Source organism: Lissotriton vulgaris, unplaced genomic scaffold, assembly GCF_964263255.1.
Source record: "Lissotriton vulgaris unplaced genomic scaffold, aLisVul1.2 SCAFFOLD_2060, whole genome shotgun sequence".
NCBI classification, from domain to species: domain Eukaryota; kingdom Metazoa; phylum Chordata; class Amphibia; order Caudata; family Salamandridae; genus Lissotriton; species Lissotriton vulgaris.
In genome coordinates this window covers 34,868-46,824 of record NW_028242501.1, presented here as the reverse complement: position 1 = coordinate 46,824, position 11,957 = coordinate 34,868, and the positions used below count along the sequence as shown (strand labels likewise).

At 53.5% G+C, this 11,957-nt stretch overlaps 1 pseudogene; it reads left to right on the top strand.

Moving 5' to 3' along the window:
• Positions 1 to 1,674: 1,674 nt before the first annotated feature.
• LOC147668942 (uncharacterized) lies at positions 1,675 to 2,476 on the top strand (annotated as a pseudogene).
• The last annotated feature ends 9,481 nt before the right edge of the window (positions 2,477 to 11,957 follow it).

The following is an 11,957-nucleotide window of genomic DNA, read 5'->3' as shown; positions in this document are numbered from 1 at the left end:
ATTTCATTTGTTCCTAAGAGCCTTAGATAGGATGCTCGATGACAACACTATTGTTCTCAAGCAGTATTGAGAACACGAGTCAAACGGAGAAAAAATACTTTACCGCATTTATAATTTGAAGAGCCTTAATAGTGGGATACGGCAATTATGAGAAAGTGACGATTAACTTTCTCTTCACCTCTCCCGCCATCTGGGAGTGAGGAACTGATCGTTTTGGGTAAAGAGAGAGAGAGTCTGTCTTTGGTAAGTGTCATTGCTCGAGGCCAGGGGAAGGAAGTAACTATAGGGGGACAAGGTATTGATACCTGTCATTTGTCTCTCCACGCTGCAGTACGTCCCTCAACTGAGGATTCCCCGGACCCAGACCCAGAGGGCCACATCCTACACTCCGTTTTCTCCCACGCCTATACCCTCCCGGCTTCTCGCAATACTCATTCAGAAGGTGCTTTCTACGACACCACTGGGTGTGGTGTTTAGACAAGTCGAGGGGACTTTTCATCCCATCGTTCCTGCTGACCAGATTAATCAGGTTAGTGGTGCGCGACTGTATACGCGCCGCTTGCAATCGCGACAGCAACAAGCATCACAGATTAGGACGCATACACAGTTTTGAAACATCTGAGATGTTATCGGTTTGCAGAAGGGCTGCTTTCTTTACATATTTAGTTCTGCATCTAAAAGGTCCTGCAAAAAACGTTTCGCCATCAAGTGCGATTTCTCTTCCTGTGGATCCAATATCTTTCTCTGCCTCATGAGCTCCAGATCCATGTAAAACTGCTGCCAACATTCGCTTCTGGCATTCATCTGTGCCCAGTTGTCCTATCACTGAAAGTTTCAGCAAATCCCAGAGACAAAATACCTTCAAGATCAAGGTAGTGTAGCAGCGCGGTTATCTCCACTATTAGGATGAAAGAGGCAAACAAAAGGTCTCGATTTACTGCAGTCCAGTGGGTGGGATTCCTTGGGGAAATGGTGCAAGGTCGGTTGTAAGAAGATGTTTGTAAAAGTTTCATTGCCAAATATTAAGGAGGATGCTTTTATCAATTCTTTTATTTTTTAAAACCGCTGTTGCCTAAAAAGTGCTAGCTTTGCCATTTCCTAGAGCTTCAAGATTCTTAAATCCTTTGAAATACCACAAAATGACCTGCGCACTTTGTGAAGTGCGCGGCGTCTCAACCTGATATAACCTTATTTTGACTTGTACTTGTGTTGGGTGCCTATTTACTTACTTGTATACTATTGCGTGACCTCCTCTGTCAGTAAAACGTAACTTTTGTTGCCAATTTTTGCCCTGAATTGGCACCCATGCCAGTTGGTCACCCTACTTCAATCCCGAAATGCTCTGGGGTCTTCCCTAAACTTCGCTTGTGACATTAAAAGGAGGCATTTCAAGACTGAAAGAAATCCACAGAACCTTATTGTACGAATAAAGATTTGACTCAACCGAGATGACAAGGACTCGTTTTTTTTTTGGTTTTTGTTTTGATTCTGGCAGCAGAATCTGAATCTCTTGATTCATCATGCAGCGCCAAGAGGGACGCCCCTCATGGATTTTAATGATGTACGTTTTATATTGTGAGTTTTAATTAACTGTACAATAAAGGATAGGAGCCTTTCTGTGGTGTAAATTATAGTATCCGTCCTGTAAGAGGCTTTTATTTTTTATTCTATTTTTCGGTGGGCATTTGTTTTTAGCATCTTTTCTCTGTAAAATGGCTTCTAAGAGGATTGCTGCTGCTGCCGCCGCGGCCGCCGAACCTGACTCTTCGAAAGCAGTGCCTACTAAACCATCTGCCGAGGTGAAAGCAAAAGCCCTCAAAGTACCAAAAGCAACAGATGCTCCTATTCACCCCTCGACCTTGAGCATGGTATTGGAAGCCCTGAGGAAGAACACCAACCGCAAAGGTGCTACGGTGCCTTCCATCCGCACATACATCCTCACCACCTACCCATCTGTGGACTCCGTGCGGCTCCGAGTACGGCTGAGGCGAGCGCTGGGGAAGGGCATGGAGCAGGGCCTTCTGATGAGACCGACCAACTCTACAGCGAAAGGTGCCACAGGAAGGTTCAAGCCGGCACCAGCCAGACCGAAAACTCTGAAGAAGGTATCTGAGAACAGTGACCCAAATGGGAACCGGTGCCCAAAGCCAAGAAAGTTGTGTCCAGGAAACCTAAAACTTCTGGAGCAGCTGCTAAGAAGCCAAAAGCACCTGGTGATGCGGCTAAGAAGGCTGCGAAAAAAGTGGCTGCCAGCAGTAAAGGTGAGACTGCTGTTCCTAAAGCAAAGGTGGACTCGGACAAAGCTAGCACAATTCCAGCCAAAAAGCCCAAGGACAAGGTGGCTGCCAAAGTGGCAACCAAGGAAAAGACCAGTGAAAAGAAGGGGGAACTGGCAGCAAAGGCTGCACCCACAAGCAAAGATAACACCGATAAGGACTCTGCCAAACCTACCGCCAAGCGTGGCAAGAAATAGTTATGAAACCATGTTGGTTATTTTAATTTATTATAATGCAAATTCTATGTCAGGACAGGAGGCTCCGATTATGCTTTCTCATTTCTTTAATGAAATGCTCAGCAGCCAATAAAACAACCAAAAAACTACATTTCCCATGAACACCAGGGAATAACCATAGATGGTAGTGTATAAAAGGTCCCAACATTAGTCTGTCTTCCTCTTTCTTTGCTGCTCCGCAGCCAGTTAAGTGCATATTTTGTCTTCTCTTACAGCATATTGTTACTCTGTTGACTTATTGCTTTGCTTACCTGTTGTGCTTTGCGCATTTGAGGTTCGCGTGTTTGGGGCTTTGTCTCCGTCTTACTTACGTTCTCTTCCGTTGGAGCGTGTGGTCACCTCCGTTGTTCCGTGCGCTGTCTCGCGCTCGTGTCCTCTTGTGGAGTGGGAGCAGGGGTTTCCGTCTCCTTAGGGGAGCGCGAGCGCTCTCGAGACGGTGTTTGGTGACAGGCGACAGTCGCGCGTGCGCGCTGTCCTATTTCCGGTTTCAGGGTTTCTCCTCAGAACTGGTTGAGTGACGACGTCTTTGGCGTACTGCCCACGACCTGTCTACCAACTTCTACCCCGTCAGACGCCGTGGTTTCTAGAGGACTGCGGTTGCAACATTGTGGCATAGGCTCTGTCTAGAGTGTATTGTTGTGCAGGCTTCGGCTCCCTCCATGCTTGAATAGATTTCTGGAAGTCCGGACCCGGTTCCTGCTTCCTTCGAAGCCTGCTTTGGGGTCACACACTCCCCCTTGACTGGTGTTTCGACACTCTGATTTTTTAGTCGTCTGGTGGGCATTACTTTTCTACTTTGTAGAATGGCGGAATATTATGACGCTGACGACGACTACTACTATGATGGCGAGGAGGAGGACTCCTTGGAGCAGAATTTGGTGGAGCAGTTGGACAAGGAGGTCCAACAGTCGGTTAACAAGGCACTGGTGCGTGCAATTAACCCCCTGAAGCGTCATCTTACTCAGTACGCCCAACAGCAGGGTTGGGTGCCTGCTGCGAAGAAGTCGGCTAAATCGCCGATGAATCCTCATAAAGCTGACTTTCAGCGCCTGGCGAAGAGTTTGGCGGCCGCTCCTTCCGCTTCTTCAGCTCCTCATGAGTCGGAGTCGGATAATGCCCACTCTTCAGCTTCTTCTGACCACGCTTCTCCTCCCCCTCGGAAGAGGGTCTGTAAGGAACACTTTGTAGACGCACCTGAGCGTCCTTCAGTCCTGAATTTTGAGCCGGCGGACATCGTCCATCCTAACTCTTCCTCGTGGACGGGGGGTCGCATTCAGTTTTTCCTGCACAATTGGCGCATGATCTCAAGCGATGCCTGGGTTCTACAAACGGTTCAGGGGTTCAGAATAGAGTTTTATCATCCAGTGCATCAAACTCGTCCTCCCCCTTGTTTGCATTTTCCTCTAAAAGACCAAGAGTGTCTCTCAGAGGAAATAGCCACCCTCCTCAAGAAAGGGGCGATTGTTCCCACGACTCATCATCCCTTGGGGTTTGCCAGTTCTGTCTTTCTGGTCGAGAAAAAAGGAGGCGGCTCTCGCCTTGTTCTCAATCTGAAAGACTTCAACGGGGTGGTAGTCTACCGGCATTTCAAGATGGAGGGCATCCATCTTTTGAGGGATCTCTTACGAGAGGGGGATTGGATGGTCCGTCTGGATCTCAAGGATGCATACCTCTCGATTCCGATCTATCAACCCCATCGCCGTTTCCTTCAGTTTCTGTGGCAAGGGGTTTGGTACGAGTATCAGGTTCTCCCCTTCGGTCTGTCGTCGGCACCGTGGTGTTTCACGAAACTGTTGAGACCTGTTGTAGAACATCTACGTTCTCGGGGTGTGCGGTTGATCATTTATCTGGACGATATCCTCCTGATGGCGGATTGTCCTCTTCAACTTATGCGTCATCTGGAATGGTCTGTAGATCTGTTACAATCTCTGGGCTTTCTGATCAATGTTCAGAAGTCGGTTTTAGTTCCCTCCCAGTCTGTAGACTTCCTGGGGTTTCAGATAGATTCGGTGTCTTGTCAACTTCTTTTACCCAAGCAAAAGATGCGTTACATCAAGAGGGAGTTGACGTCTGTTATTTCCAGACCGACTGTGTCGTTGAGGTCGTTGGCGAGAGTAGTGGGGCTTCTAGCCTCCTCCATTCAGGCGATCTTTCCGGGCCCTCTACATTACCGGGCCATGCAACGCCTGAAAATTCTGCATCTCCGGAAAGGTCTCGGGTATTCAGACCAGATCCCTCTTACGGAGGAGGTCCGTTGGGAGATGCAGTGGTGGTTGGACCACATGGAGGCCTGGAATGGTCGAGCCCTCTTCGGGTCTTCCCCGGATCTAGTGATAGAGTCCGATGCCAGTCGGTGGGGATGGGGAGCCCGTTGCGGGTCTGTTTCGACAGGGGGTCGCTGGTCACCTCAGGAACTGACTCTGCATATCAATTGTCTGGAACTCCTAGCGGGTTCATTTGCGATCAAGTGCTTCTCTCCCCCGAGCCCGAGTTGTTGTGTCCTTCTTCGGATGGACAATGTCTCGGCAGTCCGCTACGTGAACAAGCTGGGCGGGACCCGTTCCAAAATCTTGGCGGAGATCGCCAAACATTTCTGGCACTTTTGTCTGCAGAACAAGATCACTGTTATTGCGGAGTATCTTCCGGGATGCCACAATCAAATTGCGGACTGGCACTCCCGACATCTCCGGGATTACAGCGATTGGAGGCTTCACCCTCGAGTCTTCCGTGCTCTCCAACGGCATTGGGGTCCTTGTCAGCTGGATCTGTTTGCCTCGCGTCTGAATGCGCAACTCCCGCGCTTTTACAGTTGGAGACCGGACCCTCAGGCTCTGGCCACGGATGCGTTTCTCCAGCAGTGGCCATCGACCCTTTGCTATGCCTTTCCACCCTTTCTGATGATTCCCAGGGTCTTGGCTTTTTCCAAACGTTTCCAGACGGATCTGATTCTGATTGCCCCTCTCTGGAGGGCTCAAGCTTGGTTTCCGGTGCTTCTGGAAATGTGCTCCGCTCCGCCGTTGCTCCTTCCCCAGTTGTGGAATCTCTTGTTGGATCCCCTCGGAGTTCCACATCCCATGATCTCCTCGGGCTCCCTCCAGTTGCTCGCGTGGAGGATCTCGGGGACCGTTGGGCGATCCCGGGCATTTCAAGCGACGCTTCCAAGTACCTTCGTGAGGCATGGGCCCCCAATACTCACAAACGATACAAAGGGTCTTGGAAGCGATGGTGTGATTGGTGTGATCAACAACAAGTTAATCCCGTTTCGGCGGATGTCAGTATAATTGTTAACTTTTTGGCTTCTTTAGCCACCTCGGGACTGGCTTACTCCACTATCAATGGCTTCCGCTCTGCTATTTCGGCAGGCCATGCCCACATTGATGGGAAGCCTGCGGGTGAACATCCTTTCGTTTCCAGGGTCCTTAAGGGTATTCGGTTTGCGAAACCTCCCACTCCGAAGTATGTTACATTGTGGGACGTTTCGGTTGTTCTCCGTTTCTTGGAGTCCTGGCCTTCGAACTCTTTGCTTTCCCGCAAGCAATTGTCAGCGAAGTTGACCATGTTGCTGTGCTTAGTTTCCTGTAAGCGTGTGTCTGATGTCCACGCTTTGGACCTTGCTGGTCGTCGTTTTACTCCTGAGGGGGTTTCCTTTAGTCTTTCTCGGCGTACAAAATCTAATACGCCTTCTATTTTTTATCCGTCTTTTCCTTCGCATCCCAACCTTTGTGTTGTGCAATGCTTGAAAGATTACGAGGTGAGTACTGCTTCTGTGCGTTCTGACATGCAGGGTCAATTGCTGATTGCTTTGCAAAAGCCCTTTCGCCCTGTCACTCCTGCTACTTTGGTGCGCTGGGTACGGGGTCTTATGTCTGAAGCAGGTATTGATGTTTCTGTGTTTGGCGCACATTCGGCACGTGGGGCTATGGCGTCCAAAGCCTTCTCCATGGGTGTTACTTTATTTGATATAATGAAGGCTGCAGATTGGTCATCTGATTCTGTATTTAAAACGTTTTATTACAAGCCGATTGATTGTGTTGCTTCTGTGGTGGTGGATCAGCTTTAAACAAGCATAATCGGAGCCTCCTGTCCTGACATAGAATTCAAAATTTGCAAACATTCGTGACAAGAATTTTCAATTCTATTAAGGACAAGGAGGCGAGGAGTATCCCACCCAGGTTCTTCCATGTTGGACAGGCCACATGAAGGGCCGCTCTCCCCCGGCCCAACCAGGCCCGAACGCAGCCACGCAAGTACCACACGCCACCTTTGCACGTCCTCCGTCCCCTCAGGGACCCCTGCCCTCGAGCATGCCAACCTCGTGGGCCCGATCCACTGCCAGCCCACGCGTCCAGCCCAAGCCGCCATCTTGGACACTTCACCACGAGGCCGCCTGGCCCCCCGATCGACCTCAACCCTGGGCCTGGCCGGCCTCAGACATTCCGGCACCACCCTCCACCCAGGAGGTGAGCGGGCTACTTGGCAAGTCAATAGGAGAAAGAGGTGCCGATGGCTCTCCCCCGCCAAGTGCCGCTCGCCCATCGCCTCCCCGGGCACTGGCTCCACCCCCCTGCTGGGTGTCTGGACTCCCTCATCCCGGACCTCCCGACCTCCAAGTGCGAGGGTCCGGACATCAAAGCACACCAGCCCTATAACTGGGGCAGCTCCAGAGCAGGAAGGCAGTTGTATCTTGGAGTCGAGAGACGTAAAGAGGAACTCATCCTGGACGGACTACTGGCGCTGCCGTAGCTCTGTCCTGTGCACCATCGTCCTGCCTGTTGGCGCTGCCACAGCCGTCGTAACCTTCATCCTTCATCGCCGTCCGGATCTGCTGGCGTGGCCGCGGACCGTTGTAACCGTCATCTTCATCGGGACCTGCAGGCTCCGCCGCGGACCGTCGTCCTTCCTTCATCCATCTCGGGACCTGCTTGGCTCCTCCACGGCCCGATCATCAAGAACGCCGAGCTCGAGGATTGAGAGCATTTTCTTCACGCATTGGTAACTAAAGACTGTCCCGCTACCCCTTCCTAAATCAAAGACTAGAATCGAGGGGACCCCTGAGTCCAGACCTCCTTGTATCATCATCGTAACCTAAGAATTGCATATAAAGTCTCGTTAATCTTCAATCTTGTGTGGTGTCCGTCTGTGGGGGGGAAGTTACTCGTCTGTACAGTCGTTGGAGACGGCTCTCCCTGGAGACCTCTCCCCGTAATCTCGGCCGACCCTCCCGGTCCGTCTAACATTGGTGGCCAGCGGCGCGATCCGAATCACCGCATAACGTACAGAGAGTAGCTCACCCCACAACGAATCACAATGTCAACTAAGGAAAGCGGATCAACCGAGAAGTTCCAAATGGAAAAGCTAGAGGAATACAGCCATCGCGAACTAAAGCAGTTCTGCATCGAACTAGGTATCGCTACCACCGGACTAAGCACCAAGGACGATTTTAAGCATGCCCTAGAATCTTGGGCAGAGACCGGGGATACCGAAGCCCCTGAGCAAAGCACCGCGAAACAAACCACCACGGCCCCTGAAGGGCAAAGAACGGGTCTCTCGCCAGACGAGATCCAAGAAAGAGAAAGAACCCGACTACATGAGCTAGAAATGGCCCGACTCAAGATGGACATAGAACTCAAATTGGCCGAACAAAAGATCAACTTAGAGCACCTGCGTCTCCGAGAAGAAAGAGAAGAGAAACAGAGACAAAGGGAGCTCGAGGAAAAGAAGCTGGCGTATGAGCACGAACGGAACCTAGCCGAGATCAACTTGCGCAAGCAAAACAAAGAGTTAGGGTTGCCCGAGCGGCCACCCACCCCAGGGACCACGGAGAAAAAGGTACACATCCCCAAGGATGTTGTCCGAGAGTATTTCCGAGAGGACGACATCCAACAATGGTTTAAGGCCTATGAAATCGCTATGACTGCGCACCGGATCGATAGAAGCGATTGGGGGGCCGGTCTATGGGGCAAATTCCTCAACGAGGGCCGCGATACCCTACTACAGCTCCCGGACCACCAGATGACCTCCTACGACCATATGAAAGCGGCCCTCCTCACCCGCTATGGCCTCACGCCCGAGATGTACCGTCAGAGGTTCCGAGACTGCACACGCATCCCGGGTACAACTTGGGTGGACTATGTAACGTACTTTAGCCGAGCTTTCGAAGGCTGGATCAGAGGGAACAACGTCACGACCTACGAGCAGCTGTTCAATCTGATGGTATGGGAGCATCTGTCCAACAATTGCTTCATTGAACTACGCCAACACCTCCTCGACAGCAAATTAACTGACCCCCGGCAGCTCGCAGCCGAAGCTGACCGGTGGGAGATCACCAGAGTGGGCCGAAATGGGTCCTACGAGCAGAACAGGAACAACAATGGTCACCACCGACCAAGAGGAGGAGGAGGGGGCCAAGGACGAGGAAGAGACAACACTCCGGCCGCCCCCGCTACCAGCACCACCCCCCCGGCCAACCGGGGCAGCACCCCGGCGCGACCGGGGTACAGAGCCAATGTCACATGTCACCGATGCCAACGAGTCGGCCACTATGCGAACGACCCAAGCTGCCCACAGTATCAGAGTCCAAAACCCCGCCAGGTGGCCGCCGCGGCACTATGGGAAGAACAGATCTCCGAAGAACAAGAAACAGCCGAGCAAGAGTACCAAGAGTGGGAGCCAGCCGCCATGACTCTCGCGTGCTTAGGGGGAAGAGACATGGTCCCGCGGGTCCCCCTACCCGCTAACACCCAGAAGTACAGCCAATGGGTGAGCATCAATGGACAACGGGCCGAAGCCCTTCGGGACACCGGGGCCAGTGTGACAGCCGTCCGCTGTCACCTGGTGACCCCAGAACAATATCTACCGAACATTCTCTGCCCTGTGCGATCAGCCGACAACTCGGAAAGTCTGTGTCGGATGGCCTGCGTCCCCTTTGAGTGGGGAGGGGTCTCCGGCATGTTGAAAGTGACGGTCCGAGACGACGCCCCCGTGGACTGCCTCCTCGGAAATGACCTGGAGAGCTCCCCGTGGGCAGCCGTGGAGCGAAAAGAACACTTAGGGATGTTGGGCGTCCCGGACTGGGCGTGCGTCACCACCCGGTCCATGGCCGCCCGTGCCAACCACCACCCGGAAGAACCAGAATGGCCGGCGCCACCGCCTCCGGTCGCCCCAGCCGAGACCTCCGACCATGACACCTCCCTCGAACCTGCCCAACCTTCCGACCTCGCTAACCTTGATCAGTGGGCCCAAGAAGGGGGACCCACCCAAGAACAATTTCGCCAGGAACAGAAGACCTGTCCCTCCCTCGAGGGACTACGCCAACAAGCGCTCGCCCAAAGCGCAGGGGATACCTCCGGAACTCATTGGGTCTACTGGGACAATGATCTGTTGTACAGCGAGCAACGAATCGCCGAGCTGGGGGCCAACCGAGTACTAGTAGTGCCCCTCCGTTTTAGAGACTTCCTGCTAAACCTGGCCCACGATGTCCCCCTGGCAGGACACCTGGGACAAGACAAAACCTACAGTCGCCTAGTGACCCACTTCTTCTGGCCCAAAATGAGGAACGATGTGCACCAGCATTGCCGATCTTGCCCCACGTGCCAAGCCAGTGGAAAGAGCGGCCGCAAACTGAAGGCCCCCTTGCAACCTTTTCCAGTAGTCACGACCCCATTTGAGAGGGTCGGAATAGACATTGTGGGACCCCTGGACCCGCGTACAAAACAAGGCCATCGCTTCATTCTGGTGCTAGTCGACCACGCCACCCGCTACCCTGAGGCTGTTCCTCTCCGGACCGTGACAGCGCCAGTGGTCGGCCGGGCCCTGATGGGGATCTTCTCCCGGGTGGGGTTCCCCCGAGAAGTCGTCAGCGACCGAGGCACGAACTTTATCTCCAAATACATGAAATCCCTCTGGCAACAGTGTGGGGTCACCTACAGATTCACGACCCCCTATCACCCCCAAGGGAACGGACTTGTTGAGCGGTTCAACCGCACGCTAAAAGGGATGATCGGGGGATTGGAAGAACCCCTCCGTCGCCAGTGGGACGTGCTGCTGCCGTGCCTCCTCTTCGCCTACCGAGAGGTCCCACAGAAATCCCTGGGCTTCAGCCCCTTCGAACTGCTCTATGGGCACCCAGTGCGAGGGCCGCTCAGCCTGATCAAAGAAGGCTGGGAGATGCCTCCGGCCAAGAGCCCTCCAGATGTCTTCCGGTACCTACTCACCCTCCGCAACCAGTCCCGGCGGTTCAGAGACCTAGCAAAAGCCAACCTAGAGGCCAGTCAAGAAGACATGAAAAAATGGTATGACCAGAACGCCTCATCCATTGAATTCGAGCCGGGGCAACAGGTATGGGTAATGTCCCCCACGGAGCCATGCGCTCTCCAAGACAAATGGACGGGACCCTTCAAGATAATCGAGCGCAAGGGTCCTGCCACCTATCTGATCGACATGGAGTCCTCCCGGAACCCACTCCGAGTCCTCCACACCAACAGACTGAAACCCCACTTTGCACGAACAGAACTCAGCCTACTGATGGCCACAGACAATGGGGTTGAAGACGACTCCGAGCCTCTCCCTGACCTCCTGCGGACCCAGGAGCAAGACGGTTCCGTGGAGGGGGTCCGGCTCTCGGAGACCCTCACCAGAGAACAACGCCAAGAGTGCCAAGCCCTCCTGTCACAGTTCGCCAGTCTGTTCTCCCTCACCCCAGGTGTCACTTCCTGGTGTGTGCACGATGTGGACACCGGAGACAGCCCTCCTATCCGCCACCGGGCCTACCGCGTACCTGATCGGGTACGGGCCTGCATCCAGGCGGAAGTGGCTAAGATGCTCACGCTCGGGGTCATCGAGCCCTCAGACAGTCCATGGGCCAGCCCGGTCGTACTGGTCCCCAAAGCAGCCGCCCCCGGAACCACTCCAGAACTCCGGTTCTGTGTTGACTACCGGGGCCTGAATGAAGTCACCAGAACAGACGCCCATCCCATCCCCCGGGCGGATGAACTGGTCGACCGAATGGGAGCTGCCCGCTACCTCAGCATCTTCGACCTGACAGCAGGTTATTGGCAGATCGGCCTCACCCCCCGAGCACAAGAACGCTCTGCCTTCTCCACCCCCGATGGCCACTACCATTTCACGGTCATGCCCTTCGGCATGAAGAATGACCCAGCGACTTTCCAACGGCTCGTCAATCAGGTCCTGGCGGGGCTTGAGGGGTTCAGCGCCGCCTACCTAGACGACATCGCTGTGTACAGCCACCATTGGACCGAGCACCTCCACCACCTCCGAGCAGTGCTGCAAGCCCTTCAGCGAGCTGGCCTCACGATCAAGGCCAGCAAGTGTCAAATTGGACAAGGGTCTGTAACCTACCTCGGACACCAGGTGGGAAGCGGCCTAGTGGCCCCTCTACAACTGAAAATTGCCGCCATCCAGGACTGGCAGCCCCCTGTCACCCAAA